We start from the raw sequence: 19,025 nt of genomic DNA on the forward strand, positions 1-19,025 counted from the left end.
TGTTTTTGCAGGGCATGTTGTGATGTGATATGGTGAAGACATGATGTGATATAATTTGTTGTATGAGATGATCATGTTTTGAAACCGAGTTATCGGCAACTGGCAGGAGCCATATGGTTGTCGCTTTATTGTATGAGATGCAATCGCCATGTAATAGTTTTACTTTATCACTAAGCGGTAGCGTTAGTCGTAAAAGCAATAAGTTAGCGAGACGACAACGATACTACGATGGAGATTAAGGTGTCGCGCCGGTGACGATGGTGATCATGACGGTGCTTCGGAGATGGAGATCACGAGCACGATGCTTCGAAGATGGAGATCACAAGCACAAGATGATGATGGCCATATCATATCACTTATATTGATTGCATGTGATGTTAATCTTTTATGCATCTTATCTTGCTTTGATTGACGGTAGCATTATAAGATGATCTCTCACTAAAATTTCAAGATAAAAGTGTTCTCCCTGAGTATGCACCGTTGCGAAAGTTCTTCGTGCTGAGACACCACGTGTTAATCGGGTGTGATAGGCTCTACGTTCAAATACGACGGGTGCAAAATAGTTGCACACGCGGAATACTCAGGTTAAACTTGACGAGCCTAGCATATGTACAGATATGGCCTCGGAACACAGAGACCGAAAGGTCGAGCGTGAATCATATAGTAGATATGATCAACATAGTGATGTTCACCATTGAAACTACTCCATCTCACGTGTTAATCGGACATGGTTTAGTTGCTTTGGATCACGTAATCACTTAGATGATTAGAGGGATGTCTATCTAAGTGGGAGTTCTTAAGTAATATGATTAATTGAACTTAAATTTATCATGAACTTAGTACCTGATAGTATCTTGCTTGTCTATTTTAATTGTAGATAAATGGCCCGTGCTGTTGTTCCGTTGAATTTTAATGCGTTCCTTGAGAAAGCTAAGTTGAAATATGATGGTAGGAATTACACGGACTGGGTCCGTAACTTGAGGATTATCCTCATTGCTGCACAGAAGAAATACGTCCTAGAAGCACCGCTAGGTGCCAGGCCTCCTACAAGAGCGACGCCAGAAGTTATGAACGTCTGGCAGAGCAAAGCTGATGACTACTCAATAGTTCAGTGTGCCATGCTTTACGGCTTAGAACCGGGTCTTCAACAACGTTTTGAACGTCATGGAGCATATGAGATGTTCCAGGAGTTGAAGTTAATATTTCAAGCAAATGCCCGGATTGAGAGATATGAAGTCTCCAATATGTTCTATAGCTGCAAGATGGAAGAAAATAGTTCTGTCAGTGAGCATATACTCAGAATGTCTGGGTATAATAATCACTTGATTCAACTGGGAGTTCAACTCAGGATGATTGCGTCATTGATAGAATTCTTCAATCACTGCCACCAAGCTACAAGAGCTTCGTGATGAACTATAACATGCGAGGGATGAATAAGACAATTCCCGAGCTCTTCGCAATGCTGAAGGCAGCGGAGGCAGAAATCAAAAAGGAGCATCAAGTTTTGATGGTCAGTAAAACCACTAGTTTCAAGAAAAAGGGCAAAGGGAAGAAGAAGGGGAACTTCAAGAAGAATAGCAAGCAAGTTGCTGTTCAGGAGAAGAAACCCAAGTCTGGACCTAAGCCTGAAACTGAGTGCTTCTACTGTAAGCAGACTGGTCACTGGAAGCGGAACTGCCCCAAGTATTTGGCGGATAAGAAGGATGGCAAGGTTAACAAAGGTGTATGTGATATACATGTTATTGATGTGTACCTTACTAATGCTCACAGTAGCACCTGGGTATTTGATACTGGTTCTGTTGCTAATATTTGCAACTCGAAACAGGGGCTACGGATTAAGCGAAGATTGGCTAAGGACGAGGTGACGATGCGCGTGGGAAATGGTTCCAAAGTCGATGTGATCGCCGTCGGCACGCTACCTTTACATCTACCTTCGGGATTAGTTTTAGACCTAAATAATTGTTATTTGGTGCCAGCGTTGAGCATGAACATTATATCTGGATCTTGTTTGATGCGAGACGGTTATTCATTTAAATCAGAGAATAATGGTTGTTCTATTTATATGAATAATGTCTTTTATGGTCATGCACCCTTGAAGAGTGGTCTATTTTTAATGAATCTCGATAGTAGTGACACACATATTCATAATGTCGAAGCCAAAAGATGCAGAGTTGATAATGACAGTGCAAGTTATTTGTGGCACTGCCGTTTAGGTCATATCGGTGTAAAGCGCATGAAGAAACTCCATGCTGATGGACTTTTGGAATCACTTGATTATGAATCACTTGGTACTTGCGAACCGTGCCTCATGGGCAAGATGACAAAAACACCGTTCTCCGGAACTATGGAGAGAGCAACAAATTTGTTGGAAATCATACATACAGATGTATGTGGTCCAATGAATATTGAGGCTCGTGGCGGATATCGTTATTTTCTCACCTTCACAGAGGATTTGAGCAGATATGGGTATATCTACTTAATGAAACATAAGTCTGAAACATTTGAAAAGTTCAAAGAATTTCAGAGTGAAGTTGAAAATCATCGTAACAAGAAAATAAAATTCCTACGATCTGATCGTGGAGGAGAATATTTGAGTTACGAGTTTGGCCTACATTTGAAACAATGCGGAATAGTTTCGCAACTCACGCCACCCGGAACACCACAGCGTAATGGTGTGTCCGAACGTCGTAATCGTACTTTATTAGATATGGTGCGAACTATGATGTCTCTTACTGATTTACCGCTATCGTTTTGGGGTTATGCTTTAGAGACGGCTGCATTCACTCTAAATAGGACACCATCAAAATCCGTTGAGACGACGCCTTTTGAACTATGGTTTAGCAAGAAACCAAAGTTGTCGTATCTTAAAGTTTGGGGTTGCGATGCTTATGTGAAGAAACTTCAACCTGATAAGCTCGAACCTAAATCGGAGAAATGTGTCTTCATAGGATACCCAAAGAAGACCGTTGGGTACACCTTCTATCACAGATCCGAAGGCAAGATATTCGTTGCTAGGAATGGATCCTTTCTAGAGAAGGAGTTTCTCTCGAAAGATGTGAGTGGGAGGAAAGTAGAACTTGATGAGGTAACTGTACCTGCTCCCTTATTGGACAGTAGATCATCACAGAAATCAGTTTCTGCGAGACCTACACCAAGTAGTGAGGAAGTTAATGATAATGATCATGAAACTTCAGATCAAGTTATTACTGAACTTCGTAGGTCAACTAGATCAAGATCCGCACCAGAGTGGTACGGTAATCCTGTTCTGGAGGTCATGTTACTAGACCATGACGAACCTACGAACTATGAAGAAGCGATGGTGAGCCCAGATTCCGCAAAATGGCTTGAAGCCATGAAATCCGAGATGGGATCCATGTATGAGAACAAAGTATGGACTTTGGTTGACTTGCCCGATGGTCGGCAAGCCATTGAAAATAAATGGATCTTCAAAAAGAAGACTGACGTTGATGGTAATGTTACTGTCTATAAAGCTCGACTTGTTGCGAAAGGTTTTCGACATGTTCAAGGGATTGACTACGATGAGACCTTCTCACCCGTAGCGATGCTTAAGTCTGTCCGAATCATGTTAGCAGTTGCCGCATTTTATGATTATGAAATTTGGCAAATGGATGTCAAAACTGCATTCCTGAATGGTTTTCTGGAAGAAGAGTTGTATATGATGCAACCGGAAGGTTTTGTCGATCCAAAGGGAGCTAACAAAGTGTGCAAGCTCCAGCGATCCATTTATGGACTGGTGCAAGCCTCTCGGAGTTGGAATAAACGCTTTGATAGTGTGATCAAAGCATTTGGTTTTATACAGACTTTTGGAGAAGCCTGTATTTACAAGAAAGTGAGTGGGAGCTCGATAGCATTTCTGATATTATATGTGGATGACAGATTACTGATTGGAAATGATATAGAATTTCTGGATAGCATAAAGGGATACTTGAATAAGAGTTTTTCAATGAAAGATCTCGGTGAAGCTGCATATATATTAGGCATTAAGATCTATAGAGATAGATCAAGACGCTTAATTGGACTTTCACAAAGCACATACCTTGACAAAGTTTTGAAGGAGTTCAAAATGAATCTAGCAAAGAAAGGGTTCTTGCCTGTACTACAAGGTGTGAGATTGAGTAAGACTCAATGCCCGACCACTGCAGAAGATAGAGAGAAGATGAAAGATGTTCCCTATGCTTCAGCCATAGGCTCTATCATGTATGCAATGCTGTGTACCAGACCTGATGTCTCCCTTGCTATAAGTTTAGTAGGGAGGTACCAAAGTAATCCAGGAGTGGATCACTGGACAGCGGTCAAGAACATCCTGAAATACCTGAAAAGGACTAAGGATATGTTTCTCGTTTATGGAGGTGACAAAGAGCTCATCGTAAGTGGTTACGTTGATGCAAGCTTTGACACTGATCCGGACGATTCGAAATCGCAAACCGGATACGTATTTACATTGAACGGTGGAGCTGTCAGTTGGTGCAGTTCTAAGCAAAGTGTCGTGGCAGGATCTACGTGTGAAGCGGAATACATAGCTGGTTCGGAAGCAGCAAATGAAGGAGTCTGGATGAAGGAGTTCATGTCCGATCTAGGTGTCATACCTAGTACATCGGGACCAATGAAAATCTTTTGTGACAATACTGGTGCAATTGCCTTAGCAAAGGAATCCAGGTTTCACAAAAGAACCAAGCACATCAGAAGACGCTTCAATTCCATCCGGGATTTAGTCCAGGTGGGAGACATAGAAATTTGCAAGATACATACGGATCTGAATGTTGCAGACCCGTTGACTAAGCCTCTTCCACGAGCAAAACATGATCAGCACCAATACTCCATGGGTGTAAGAATCATTACTATGTAATCTAGATTATTGACTCTAGTGCAAGTGGGAGACTGAAGGAAATATGCCCTAGAGGCAATAATAAAGTATTATATATTTCCTTATATCATGATAAATGTTTATTATTCATGCTAGAATTGTATTGACTGGAAATATAATACATGTGTGAATACATAGACAAACAGAGTGTCACTAGTATGCCTCTACTTGACTAGCTCGTTAATCAAAGATGGTTATGTTTCCTAGCCATAGACATGAGTTGTCATTTGATTAACATGATCACCTCATTAGGAGAATGACGTGATTGACGTGACCCATTACGTTAGCTTAGCACCCGATCGTTTAGTATGTTGCTATTGCTTTCTTCATGACTTATACATGTTCCTATGACTATGAGATTATGCAACTCCCGTTTACCGGAGGAACACTTTGTGTGCTACCAAACATCACAACGTAACTGGGTGATTATAAAGGTGCTCTACAGGTGTCTCCAAAGGTACCTGTTGGGTTGGCGTATTCCGAGATTAGGATTTGTCACTCCGATTGTCGGAGAGGTATCTCTGGGCCCACTCGGTAATGCACATCACTATAAGCCTTGCAAGCATTGTGACTAATGAGTTAGTTGCGGGATGATGTATTACGGAACGAGTAAAGAGACTTGCCGGTAACGAGATTGAACTAGGTATCGAGATACCGACGATCGAATCTCGGGAAAGTAACATACCGATGACAAAGGGAACAACGTATGTTGTTATGCGGTCTGACCGATAAAGATCTTCGTAGAATATGTGGGAGCCAATATGGGCATCCAGGTCCCGCTATTGGTTATTGACCGGAGAGGTGTCTCGGTCATGTCTACATAGTTCTCGAACCCAAAGGGTCCGCACGCTTAAAGTTACGATGACAGTTTTATTATGAGTTTATGTATGTTGATGTACCAAAGGAGTTCGGAGTCCCGGATGAGATCAGGGACATGACGAGGAGTCTCAAAATGGTCGAGACGTAAAGATCAATATATTGGACGACTATATTCGGACTTCGGAAAGGTTCCGAGTGATTCGGGTATTTTTCGGAGTACCGGAGAGTTACGGGAATACGTATTGGGCCTTATTGGGCCATACGGGAAAGAAGGAAAAGGGCCTCAAGGGTGGCCGCACCCGTCCCCTTGGTCTGGTCCGAATTGGACTAGGGAAGGGGGGGGCCCCCTTCCTTCCTTCTCTTTTTCCCTTCCTCTTTTCCTATTCCATATGGGAGGTGGAATCCTACTAGGACTAGGGAGTCCTAGTAGGACTCCACACTTGGTGCGCCCCCTCCTAGGGCCGGCCTCATCCTCCCTTGCTCCTTTATATACAGGGGCAGGGGGCACCCCATGGACACACTTGATATACGATATTTTAGCCGTGTGCGGTGCCCCCCTCCACCAGATTACACCTCGATAATATCGTTGCGGAGCTTAGGCGAAGCCCTGCGTCGGTAGAACATCATCATCGTCACCACGCCGTCGTGCTGACGAAACTCTCCCTCAACACTCGGCAGGATCGGAGTTCGAGGGACGTCATCGAGCTGAACGTGTGTATTGCTCGGAGGTGCCGTACGTTCGGTAATTGATCGGTCGGATCGTGAAGACGTACGACTACATCAACCGCGTTGTGATAACGCTTCCGCTGTCGGTCTACGTGGGTACGTGGACAACACTCTCCCCTCTCGTTGCTATGCATCACCATGATCTTGCGTGTGCGTAGGAATTTTTTTGAAATTACTACGTTCCCCAACATCATCTTCACACAATCCCATGTAATGAACAAGAATAGGATAAAGAGTTGGCTTATAATCGCCACTTCACATAATACATAATAAATTCGTACATCATTCAAGATACACACATAGACCGACTACGGTCAAAGCCAAAAGAAAAGAAGACAACCCAACTGCTAGATCCCCGATCGTCCCAACTGGGCTCCACTACTGATCAACAGGAAAAGAAACATAGTAACGACCAAGGTCCTCATCGAACTCCCAACTTGAGTTCGGTACCATCGCCTGCACTGGTATCCTCGGCACCTGCAACTATTTTGGAAGTATCTGTGAGTCACGAGGACTCGGCAATCTCACACCCGCGAGATCAAGAATATTTAAGCTTATGGGTAGGAAAGGGGTAATGAGGTGGAGCTGCAGCAAGCACTAAGCATGTATGGTGGCTAACATACGCAAATAAGAGCGAGAAGAGAAGCAACGGAACGGTCGTCAACTAGTAATGATCAAGAAGTGATCCTGAACTCCTACTTACGTCAAACATAACCCAAAAGCCGTGTTCACTTCCCGGACTCCGCCGAAAAGGGACCATCACATCTACACACACGGTTGATGTATTTTAATTAAGTCAAGTGTCAAGTTCTCTACAACCGGATATTAACAAATTCCCATCTGCCACATAACCGCGGGCACGGCTTTCGAAAGATAATACCCTGCAGGGATGTCCCAACTTAGCCCATTATAAGCTCTCACGGTCAACGAAGGATAAACCTTCTCCCGGGAAGACCCGATCAGTCTCGGAATCCCGGTTTACAAGACATTTCGACAATGGTAAAACAAGACCAGCAAAGCCGCCCGATGTGTCGACAATCCCGATAGGAGTCGCACGTACCTCGTTCTCAGGACACACTAGATGAACACTACGTACAACTAAAACCAGCCCTCATGTTTCCCCGAGGTGGCGCTGCAAGTGGCTCTAGTTTGGACCAACACTCCGAGGAGCACTGGCCCGGGGGGGTAAAATAAGATGACCCTCGGGAGCGCGACTCCCAAGGGAAAAAGGCTAGGTGAGGCAAATGTAAAACCAAGGTTGGGCCTTGCTGGAGGAGTTTTATTCAAAGCGAACTGTCAAGGGGGTCCCATAAATCACCCAACCGCGTAAAGGACGCAAAATCAAGGAACATAACACCGGTATGACGAAAACTAGGGCGGCAAGAGTGGAACAAAACACCAGGCATAAGGCCGAGCCTTCCACCCTTTACCAAGTATATAGATGCATTAAAATATAAGAGATATTGTGATATTCCCAAAATATCCATGTTCCAACATGGAACAAACTTCATCTTCACCTGCAACTAGCAACGCTATAAGAGGGGCTGAGCAAAAGCGGTAACATAGCCAAAAAACGGTTCGCTAGGAAGGGTGACAAAGGTTAGAGGTTCATGGCAATTTGGGAGGCTTGATAAGCAAGTGATAGGTAGCGCGACATAGCAATAGAGCGAACAGCTAGCAAGCAAAGATAGAAGTGATTTCGTGGGTATGGTCATCTTGCCTGAGATCCCGCAAAGAAGAAGAACGAGTCCATGATGAAGACAAACAGATGTAGTCGAAAGAATCCTCACAACTTCGGAACGAAACCGAAGCTAACGAGAGAAGCAACCCGGAAAGAAACAAACAACATCGTAAACAACCACCACATAAACATGGCATGATGCACAATCAAGTATGATGCATGTCCGGTTTAATGAGCATGGCATGGCAAAGTGCAACAAACAACACTACAAATTAAGTGGAGCTCAATATGCAACCAGTTGCATATTAACGAAACACCATATCCAAGTTATTTAGTTCTCTCTCGGTTATGTACCCAACAATATTAAATGTTCATTAACATGGCAAGAGGAGAAGCATGGTAAGACTACCTATCTAGGCAAGTTTAAATGAGGCCGGAACAACAAACAACAATTCCGGAAAATCCCCATGTGCATATTTTAGATTTGGTACTGCTCTGCCATAAACGCAATTTTAGCGTTGTTAAACGGCAAAATGAAGTGCACCATGTTAAACTAGGCATTTTTCTACCCCATTTACATATAAAGTTTATTAAATTCCGAGTTACGGTTAATTAGTTATGAAATAAATCATTTTAACATGGCATTTATGCAAAATTAAACAAACAACATTTTAAACATTTTAAACATGGATGAGAGTGGCATAATGTGAAACTAGATAAAATTCTAAGCATTTTCATATATAAATTATTTTAATCCGATGCACGGTTTTGAAGTTATTATATGCATGATGTATGAGGGGTTTTTCTGCAAAACTGGAATACTCTGGATAATGGACAAAATCGCAGCTCTGGGAAAAAAAACTACACGGGCCGAAACTGGCTAGCCCGATAGTGCACTGGAGATGCTGGGGGCTGCTCACCCTGGGCCAAGGTCCGGCTGGAGAGGAGGACGCCAGGCAGGCCGCGGCAAGGGAGCTGGGCCGGCCGTGACTGGTGGCCCGCGAGGAAGCAAGCCGCGAGTCTGGGCTTGGCGACAGGTCAACGCGGGGGCGGCAGTGTGCGCTTGTTCTCTGCTCATTTCCAATAGAAGCAGCAGCAGAACACGGCGACGCAGAAGACGGCGCCGGGGAGGGACTGGCGAAGGGGCGCTGGATCCGGGCGACGGCAGGAGGTGAAGGGCGGCAGGAGGCGGTGGATTCGGGCGGCGGCTGCGACGCGCTCCTGCAGGACACAGGCGCCAGAAAAGGGGTCAGGGAGGAAGAGGTGAAAAGCAAAGGGGGAGCAGGGGCACACGGCGACCTGCGGGGCTTCACCGGCGACTGGGCTCGCCGGCTGAGCGACCGGAGGCGGGCAAGGCGTTGAGGACGACTCGCAGCGGCGGTTTGTGCGGGACTCCTGCGAGAAGGAGGTCGAGGCGGCGGAGCTTGGCGAGCTCGGCGTCGAGGAAGGAGCAGAGACGCAGAGGCGGGGCGAGGGACTTGGCGCAGCGACGGGAATCGAGTGCGGAGGAGCCGAGGATGGCGGATCCAGGCGCGCACGGCAAGAGCTTGGCGATGGCGGCTTCCTCCTTGCGGCTCTTGCACGGGCGTACCTGGGAGAGAGATAGCATGAGAGGGAAAGGCAACAGGAGAAGAAAGGGAAAGGAAGGAGAGGCGCGAGCGTGGCTGTCCTACTGGTGGCTGCTAGCAGAACTGCTCGCTGGGGACGACGGCAGGGAGCTAGAGGAGAGGCGCAGGACATGGAGAAGGGGCACGGCATGGAGGAGCTCGGGAAGGTGCTGTTCTCCCTGGATCAGACGCGGGAGGCTGCAGGGGCGCTCGGAGTCGAGGTGGGAGATGGATTGGTCCCATGGGGAAAACGAGGGAAGGAGAGAGGGTGGCTGCGGGCTTGGATCCCGAGGAAGAGGATTTGGTGGAGTGGCGGCGGCGAGGATTGCTGGATTGGACAGGATAGGTTAGGGTTTGAGCGTTTAAATAGGAAGGGTGGCTAGACTAGGGGCTAAAAGGACCCTCCGATTAAAATCGGATGATCGAGAAAATAATAGGTAGGAAGTCCAAATAAGAAAACGGAGATGTTTTGTAGATGTTAGGGGATGATCCGGACCCAATGGTCATGCCAGCCCGGGTCGGGTCCGGGACAGGTTTCGTTCGTGAGCGAGAAGGGGTTTTGTGCACTATGCAGAGAGGGTCAAACGGTCGGACAACAAAAGAACGGTTGGTCTCGAAGGGACAACGAAGGCAACAGGGAGAAGCGGGAACTACGAACGAACCACGAGTTTAAGAAAACATGCGGATGCAATGCGGATGATGCCATGATGAAAAGCAACAAACAAAATAAAACACACGGCGACAACGAAAAACATGGAAGGCGTCTGGAGCGTCGGTCTTGGGGCGTTACAGAAAGGCCTAATGCGCAACGCGGAGCACTGACGCTCGAATATGGCCGGGAAAATAGGGAAACCGACATGTGGGTCACACCCGTCGGGACGACTTAGCGCGGACTAGTCCAATGGAGGAGCTGACCCACGACCTCCTTGCCACCGACAACCGTTCATGTGGGTCGTCGGGGCCAACAATGAGGTGCAACTCCAGCACCGCCTCTAGACACGGCGACCACGGTGAGCGACATGCTCATCGTTGCTAGACACGGTCGGTTTCAGTGTGCCGAGGGTGGCGTTAGTGCTGTGGCACGACCAACAGTATTTTTGGTTTTATGCCCAAGGTTGCCCATCAAAGCATTGGGTAGCCAAAATTTTGGTTGAGGTTTTGGTTGCCCATGATTTGGCCGACATTGGCAAGAAAAATGAACTAGAGTTGGCTAGAGTTCATTGGCATGCCAAAAAAATGGCAACCATCCAAACAAAGACAAATCTTTGGGTCATGACCAAAATTTTGGTAAGGTGCACTTTGGCCACAATCCAAACACACCCCAACACCCGGCTCGTTGAGGATGCACAGGGTGCCGCGACACGTCCGCGGAGTGGTGTAGCGCGGCCAACTGCATCCTCAGGACCTGAGACCATGCCGGGTCGTCTTGCTTTTTCAATAACATGCGGGGATCGCATGTGAGCAAAGGGCATCTCCAACGTTGCCACGACCGCAGCTGACTACCCTGGCACACCAAAAACCCTCGTCCCTCGCGCCTTCGCGCGGTGCGTTCCCAGCCGGCGCCAGCTGCCCGCATTCATGCCGTCCGTCCGTATGCCGTCGTTAAGAGGCTCGGTGCCCGAAGAACCAACTCCGGCGACTTAATGACGCACCCGAACGCCTGGCCTCACCGGAATGCACTACTTAAAGCGGCAACGCCCAGCTAAGCTCCACACCATAGCGCATCGTCCTCCTAGTTGGCACCACATCTGCCATGACCGCAAGCGCCAATGCTCTGCGGGAGAGCTTGTCTTCGGGGATGAAGCTCGAGGTCGCCGCCCTCGCTCAAGTTGCCTCTCGCGATGCAATAGCGGCGTAGCCGGATGCGGACGCGACCGCACAAGCAGTGGCCACGCTGGCGGCCGACGACGGGAGCACCGTCAGCCACGCATCCTACTTGCCGCCGTCCAACATCCGGCACCGCCGAGGTCGGGGACTCCTCCGAGGATGAGTAGGGCATGGGTGGCGGCAGGGCATGGTGTGCCAACTCGCATGTCCGTATCCCGTGTTCTACTCTTCCTCGCCGGAGACCGCACCTTCACTTCACGGGTCTTGAACCCCGCCCCCGTAATAGAGATCGCAGATGGAGGACGTTGGTCGCCGCCGTAGAATAGGTTTAGGGTCAGGTTTGTTTTATTTTTCTGTCCTATAAAAGTTCGAAATGTAATGAAAATCTACCGTGTTTGCATTAATCTCGGCCGGTGTATATGAACTTTCACAATAATATAGTATATTGTAGGAGTACTAGCAAGATGCATGTGCGTTGCACGGAACATCAAGATCTTGTGGGAAAAAAGGATGAACGAGGGAAGGCCTTATCTGCAAATGTGGAGAGGAGTGCGGGTAAATTGTCATAGTTTCCTCCCTATCCATTAGATATAGATCGGACGACCTATATTGCAGGACGACAGGCACACCATCATCACCAACTCTGCTTTTTATTGACCCGAGACAAAGCTAACATGCGAAGTAAAATAAACACATAGGGTCTATACATACACAATTTATCTTAGGCACTCCAATAGTACATCCACTACACATTCACGCATTTCACATCTTTCTACATCTACGGGAAGCTACGAAAGGGTTAACGTAAATTGCCTCTCTCTCTCCTCCCCTGATTTTCATGGTGGTGGGCCCCTCCCTCCCCCCAATCTATAGTCAACAGCTCACACGTTTCACACTACATTAATTACGTAACCGGGATTACGTAGGTGTAGCATTATTCGTCCTAAAAAACCTAACTAAGCCAACCTCCCAGCATATCGCGCGGTAAAAGACCCGACCGCGCCGTTTTAGTCGGGATTACCGGATTACTAGTAGTAGTATCGATGGATCGGCGAAGCAACAAGTTTTTTTTGAGGGGGCGAAGCACCTAGTTTAAAAGGAAAAAGGCGGTACACTCACAGCACTCCTGTCACGGTCACATTGCACCCCACACACGTTCGGTCCTGCACACGGCTCACGCAAACGGAACGCGCTTCGGCTTGCCTCTTCACTGACACGTGGGACTGCACTTGGAGAAACCGACCATGCGCCAAACTCCCCCCGCCCACCGCGCGAAAATCCTCCCCCCACCCAAAAATTCACCCCAAATCCGATTCAACCGCCCTTCGGCCAACTAGCCAATAATATTCCCCAAACCCCCCTCCCCCCGTCCCCTCCAGTCCATTCGCTCCGCAAAAGCCGCCCTCCCCGTCGCGCCGATACGTCGGTGCCGCGGTTCATCGAGGGGACACACGGCGATCCTCTCGCTCCCACAGTACACTCTCATAGACTGTCGTCCTCTAGCCGCGCTACCACCGCTGGCGACGTTCTTGTGGAGGCGCATGGCGGTCAGCGCCACCACCGCTGGCGACGTTCGTGTGGAGACGCACGGCGGTCAGTTTCTCCCATGGTACGCACATTCTAGACTGAGGCCCCGTGCATGTCGGTGTAGCGCTGAATGTTAGCTGATAGACGCTGTTAATCTCACTATTTGCCGAAGTAGTTTACAGTCAATATGCTCTGCTTAAGAAGCTTCCTTGCCCTATTCTACACTCAATCTACTTAGCTAATATGGCATGCCAAGGCCGATTAGTTGCTAAAATATCCTGCCATATATCTATTGTGATGTAGATTGCCATTGTCTAGTAGCCAATATGTTAGGTGAAATAGCTCTACACCGTTTTATACTCGATATTTGTTGTTGCGATGGCCTTCAATAGTTCGATGGTTGTGTGCTCGGCCTCATTGACTGCTGAAACAGCCTTCCATAATTTAGCACTCAAATATGTTTGCTGAATTACCTTTACATATATTTCGTTACTTAGATCTGCTCGTCCAAATATCTTGCCATAGCTTTAGACATCGACCTAGGTATTTTTTTCTGGACTTCATAAAAAAGCATATATGTTTTTCCTGTAATATCTAGTAGAAGAACTAATTTGTATGTCTAACAGATGGACAGGACTTGGATAACTTCTAGTCGAAGATTCTCCGCTGCATATGTCGAGGGGGTTGAAAACTTCATGAACTTTATCAGAGCTGAGTACGGTGGTCCGAAATCAGATGTGCTTTTCCCGTGTAGCAGTTTTATGAATTCAGTTACAAGACCCCAGTCAACTGTGCAAAATCATCTACACTTGTATGGGATGTCGGTCACATATACTAGGTGGGTTCATCATGGTGAAACTTTGAACGTCAATGTTATTGACTATGTGGAAGCAGCAGATCACCATCTTGTTCTGCCTGATGCTCAGGTGGAAGAGGAGGAGGAGGTGGTAGTGGCGGAGCCAGTGAGTTTGACCAACATTGAAACAATTCTACAAAATGCTCGTGCATTCCGTGAACTTTCACCTGCAGAAGAAAAACGGTGGGCCCACATGTTGGAACAATGCAACGTGGCTGTCACCCCAGGAAATAACTGTCAGTATTCTCAGCTATGGTCACCTTTCTTCAGGTGAAGACATCTGAGTGGATGACCAACAAATCATTTGATGCGATGTTGGCTGCTTTCCGCAAATCTTTCCCAGATGCGTCTGAGCTGCCACACACCTACAGTAAAATGAAGAATTTCCTTCATGTAGTTGGAATTGGATATGATATGATCCATGTTTGTAAGAATAATTGTGTTCTGTTCCGGAAGGATTATGCCAACTTAAGTGAATGCCCGAAATGCAAATCATCAAGATGGAAAGATGGCGATGCTGTGAAGAGAATTCCCCATAATGTTATGAGACATCCAATTATACCAAGATTGCAGAGGTTGTTTCATGATGCTGAAACAAGAGAGGATGTACTATGGCATTCTAGGAACCAGGAGTACAGAGATCAGAACGTAATGAGCCATCCATCTCATGGTAGTGAGTGGAAAAGCTTCAATCATAAACACAAAAAGTTTGCTGCTGACCCGAGAAACATTAGACTTGGCTTAGCTTCAGATGGATTTAACCCATTTGGCCACCAGAGCGCCACATATAGCATGTGGCCAGTGCTTGTTATCCCTTACAACATGCCTCCAAATATCTGCACCAAATAATCAAACTACATGATGGCCTTGCTCATCCCAGGTCCAAAAAGTCCTGGAAAGGATTTTGATTTGTTCATGGAGCCTCTTGTGGAGGAACTTCAACAGCTATGGAGGGGTGTTCTCGCTCGAGACCTATATAGCAGCCCACCAGCTGATTTATTTCTGCGTGCTGTTATAATTTGGTGCATCCATGATTATCCGGCTTTGGGCACTATGTCAGGGCGAACGACACATGGTTACAATGCATATGTTCGCTGTGACAGGAATCCGCTGTCATACGCAATACTTAGAAAGATCTGTTACATTGGACACTGCCGTTTCCTTGCCAAGGACAAGCCGCATCCTAGAAAATACCGAAGACATGTGTTCAATGCAAAGCATGAAAACTGTGATGCGCCAAAGAGGCTCACCGCCGATGAGTTGCAAGTGGAATTAGAGAAGGTCAGGCATATTACACCAGGAAACCATCCTGGTAATGGTAGCGGGAAAAGGAAGCGTGGCAGGGCAGAAGAGAGATTATTGTTTACCCGCAGGTCCACTTTGTTGGACTTGGAGTATTGGAAAGATTTAGATCTGCGGCATAATCTTGATGTGATGCACATCGAGAAAAATATATGTGACAACATTATCGGCACACTTCTTAATATTGAAGGCAAGACGAAAGATACCTTAAAATCTAGGATTGATTTGACACACCTGGGTATCAGACAGGACTTGCAGGTGCAAGATGAAGGTAAACCACGGGATGTGGCACCAGCTGTGTACGTCTTGGACAAGGTAAAAAGAAAAGAATTCTGCGAGGTCTTGTCATGTGTGAGATTCCCACATGGATTTGCATCCAACCCTGAAATGAGAGTTAGTGTAGATGGAAACAAGGTACAAGGGTTGAAAACTCATGACTACCACGTCCCGCTTCAAAGGGCTTTACCTGTTATCCTTAGAGGATTGGGCCGCCCTGACTTATACAGAGCAGTTGCAGAGTTGGGACAATTCTTCAGGGAACTCTGCAGTAGAAATATCAGGATAGATTCTTTGGAGCATCTTAGAGACAAGATACCAACTATCCTATGCGACCTTGAGAAGATATATCCTCCAGCCTTCTTTGATGCGGTGGTGCATTTGGCTGTTCATCTACCTACTTAGAGGTCCAGTACAGTATGGCTGGATGTACCGTATTGAAAGGCGGCTAGACACTTTCAAGGGCTATGTTAGGAACAGAGCTAGACCCGAGGGTTCCATTGCAGAGGCCTACATTGCTACAGAAGCGTTGACTTTCTGCTCAAAATACATTGAAACAACTGATCAGCTTAGCAAAGAGGTGGGTGAAGACAACCTCGGGCTCAATGTTTTCGATTATTCTGTTCGAGTTTCAGGGAAGAGTCGACAAGAGGACAAACCTAAAGATTTGGACAAAATGGTTTGGTATGTGTTGAATAACTGTCCTGAGATACTACCTTATATCAAGTAAGTGCTAAGTACTGCAGCTTATACATCGTAATCTACTAAACTTGCAGCACATTCTTATATATTTAGATGTTTGACGCGATCAATATGTTGTGCAGCATCTACAAAAATGAGTCACTGCCGCAAAATCCAAGAAACATTGACAAACTGGTTATGGAATGAATTTGCGAAATGGTTCAAGAGCCATGTAAGCTTTTGAATTGCACTGTCAGTTTTTTAAATATATTGAGTACATAAGATGATCAACTTGTCTACTTTCTAATCATAGGTTAAGAAGATGCGGGAGGATGGGCAGGCAGTTGATGATGCCCTTTACTCACTAGCAATGGGTCCTGATACTCGGGTAAGACATTAGGAATCTTGCGTTGTTAGAAATGTGCACTACAACACCCTTGCACGAGATGAAGGCAGGAAGACACAAAATAGTGCCATCATGAGCACGGATACATATGACAAAGAGACAACTGAAATGTATGCTAACATAATAGACATTGTTCAGTTGCAGTATATCTCCAGTTTCGAGGATCATCGGTGCGTGGTTCTGTTGTGCTGTCGTTGGTATAACCTGTTTTCCAGGATCGCAAAACCCAGAGCTGATGATTATTTCAAATCCATCAATGTCAAGGCGGCGTACCAGACCAACGAGCCTTTTATTTTGGCAAATCAGGCAACACAGATATTTTTCTTGGAAGACACATTTGCACATAGCGATGACTGGAGAGTATTGCAAAGGTTTGAGTAGAGGAATTCGTTTAATGAAGTTGCACAACAAGATGATGCTTACACTGCTCCTGATGTACAAGATAACACAGATGTTCCTAATATCTTTGAGAACCATCATGTCAATGACGTCGGCGAATAGATTGCCTGTCGTGCTGTGGACATACAAGAGTTGATCAAGAAGAAGCCAACGTTTGAGGACGTTGAGGACGTAGAAGAAGATGACACCGTGGGGAATTACGATTCAGACTGATACACATCGTGAAGATGTTGACGCTGCTGCTGCGGATGATGATTACATTGCTTTTGTCGTATTTGCCTGTCAGAAGACGTTTTTTTATCTACTATGTGAAATTGTGTTTGCTATGACAACTGAAACCTGATGAACATGGTTTTTAGTATTTTGCTATGAGAACATCACTTGTTATATATGCTGATTTGTGTTTGGTGATTGTATGACGACTAAAACATGATGACATTGTTGTTTAGTTGTACTCATATTTGGCTGTGAAACTTGAATTTGATGACATAGTTTGCTGTTGGACTGCAATTTGCTCGACGTCTTCGAACGAGAACAAAGCTGACCCGACAGGGCCTCTGCTAATGTATTTATTTATTACCAAAAGGGCCTCTACTATTTATTTATTTACGAGCAAAAGGGGATACCCCCTGATTTCCGTTAATAGAAATCATTAGATGTTCACAACACTACGCCCAGGCTGCTACACAGGTTTCATTCATTACTAGTTTCAGCAAAGTTCTCATGTCATAGCCACTGAATACATCACGAGTGCTACATACACTGCAAATAAAGAGACAATCATCCTACAGAGCACATCAATTTTGCCCATTATCTTCACAAGCTCTTTCATCTCCTCATTGCTGTCAAGGCCGTTCAGCAGCTGTTGCTTGGCCATGATCAGAGGAACTGCATCTTTAACCTTCTGGTCTGCATCTTCCTCTTCTACCGTTCCTTCAGTTACTTGTCCAACACCCCAACCTGCTGGTATTGGGATTCCTCGGCTATCCAAATAATCAGTGTAGTTGCATTCCCCACATCAGCAACTTCCCAGAAATACAAATCACACGAATCTTCCCTTTTCTGCACGAATCAAATTGGAAGATCATCAACCAAACTATTAAAAAAATCAGCAACTGAAAGCAGCAGAACAACACTTAAACATATTATTACTCCATGATTCAGGCATTTGTAGAAGACCCGACAAGGGTTGAGGATTGTGGTTGAGACGCGACGGATGACTCTGTGTGATTTGCAGCAGTGGCACCACACCAACGGCAGCGGGTTGCGATGAGCAATCGGCTGCCGTGCGCGTGCCGGCGGGGGTGTGATGAGACCCACAGGCGATGGTACGGGTGGCGACTTGGCGCATATCTGGTTGTTGCCTGCTGAAGAGCAGGTGGATGAGCAGCCAGCGGACATGGTTGTTGCGGCCAGAGCTTCTGATGCTAGGCAGAGTAAGTAGAGAAGAGGAGAAGCGAATGTTGGATATGTCAGTTTCATTACTTGCAGAGTAGCATAGCACCATATATAGTCATAGTCTAGGTTTGGATTCGAACCAGCTACATGAGCACGTCTCTCTTTTTTCTAAAACTCAGCAACCTCTCTTTACTGGTGCACTAGCTTGTTCTGTACGCCTTCCAAGTGTTTGATTTTCTTTCCCCTTTTTTGCAAGGAAGGAAGGAGGACAAAATTGAGAGTTCCCGGGACTCGAACCCAAGACCTCTCGGTTGAAAACCAAGGGTGCTAGTCACTTATGTGGCGAACGTTCCCTGGGAGGAGGACGGCAGACGAACGCATTTTTCTCGCAGTTTTAGTTGTGACACAGTCGCAGTTTCGGGAATGTTATCAGGCGAACGAGCCCAGCTTTTCTTTTCTTTCTATATATAAAAAAGTATGCTACTTGGTGTCGGCTTAGTCAACAAACAATTGTGCCAACCTTGACCGTTGGATTGACATCCAACGTCTGTCGTGTTTCTTCAGTCTCTTCTTCCTCGAGCCGCCAAAGCCAAACCAGCACCGGCGGGACCGCCTGCTCCCGCCTCCCATGGCTG

Source organism: Aegilops tauschii, chromosome 2, assembly GCF_002575655.3.
Source record: "Aegilops tauschii subsp. strangulata cultivar AL8/78 chromosome 2, Aet v6.0, whole genome shotgun sequence".
In the NCBI taxonomy this organism is placed as follows: Eukaryota; Viridiplantae; Streptophyta; class Magnoliopsida; order Poales; family Poaceae; genus Aegilops; species Aegilops tauschii.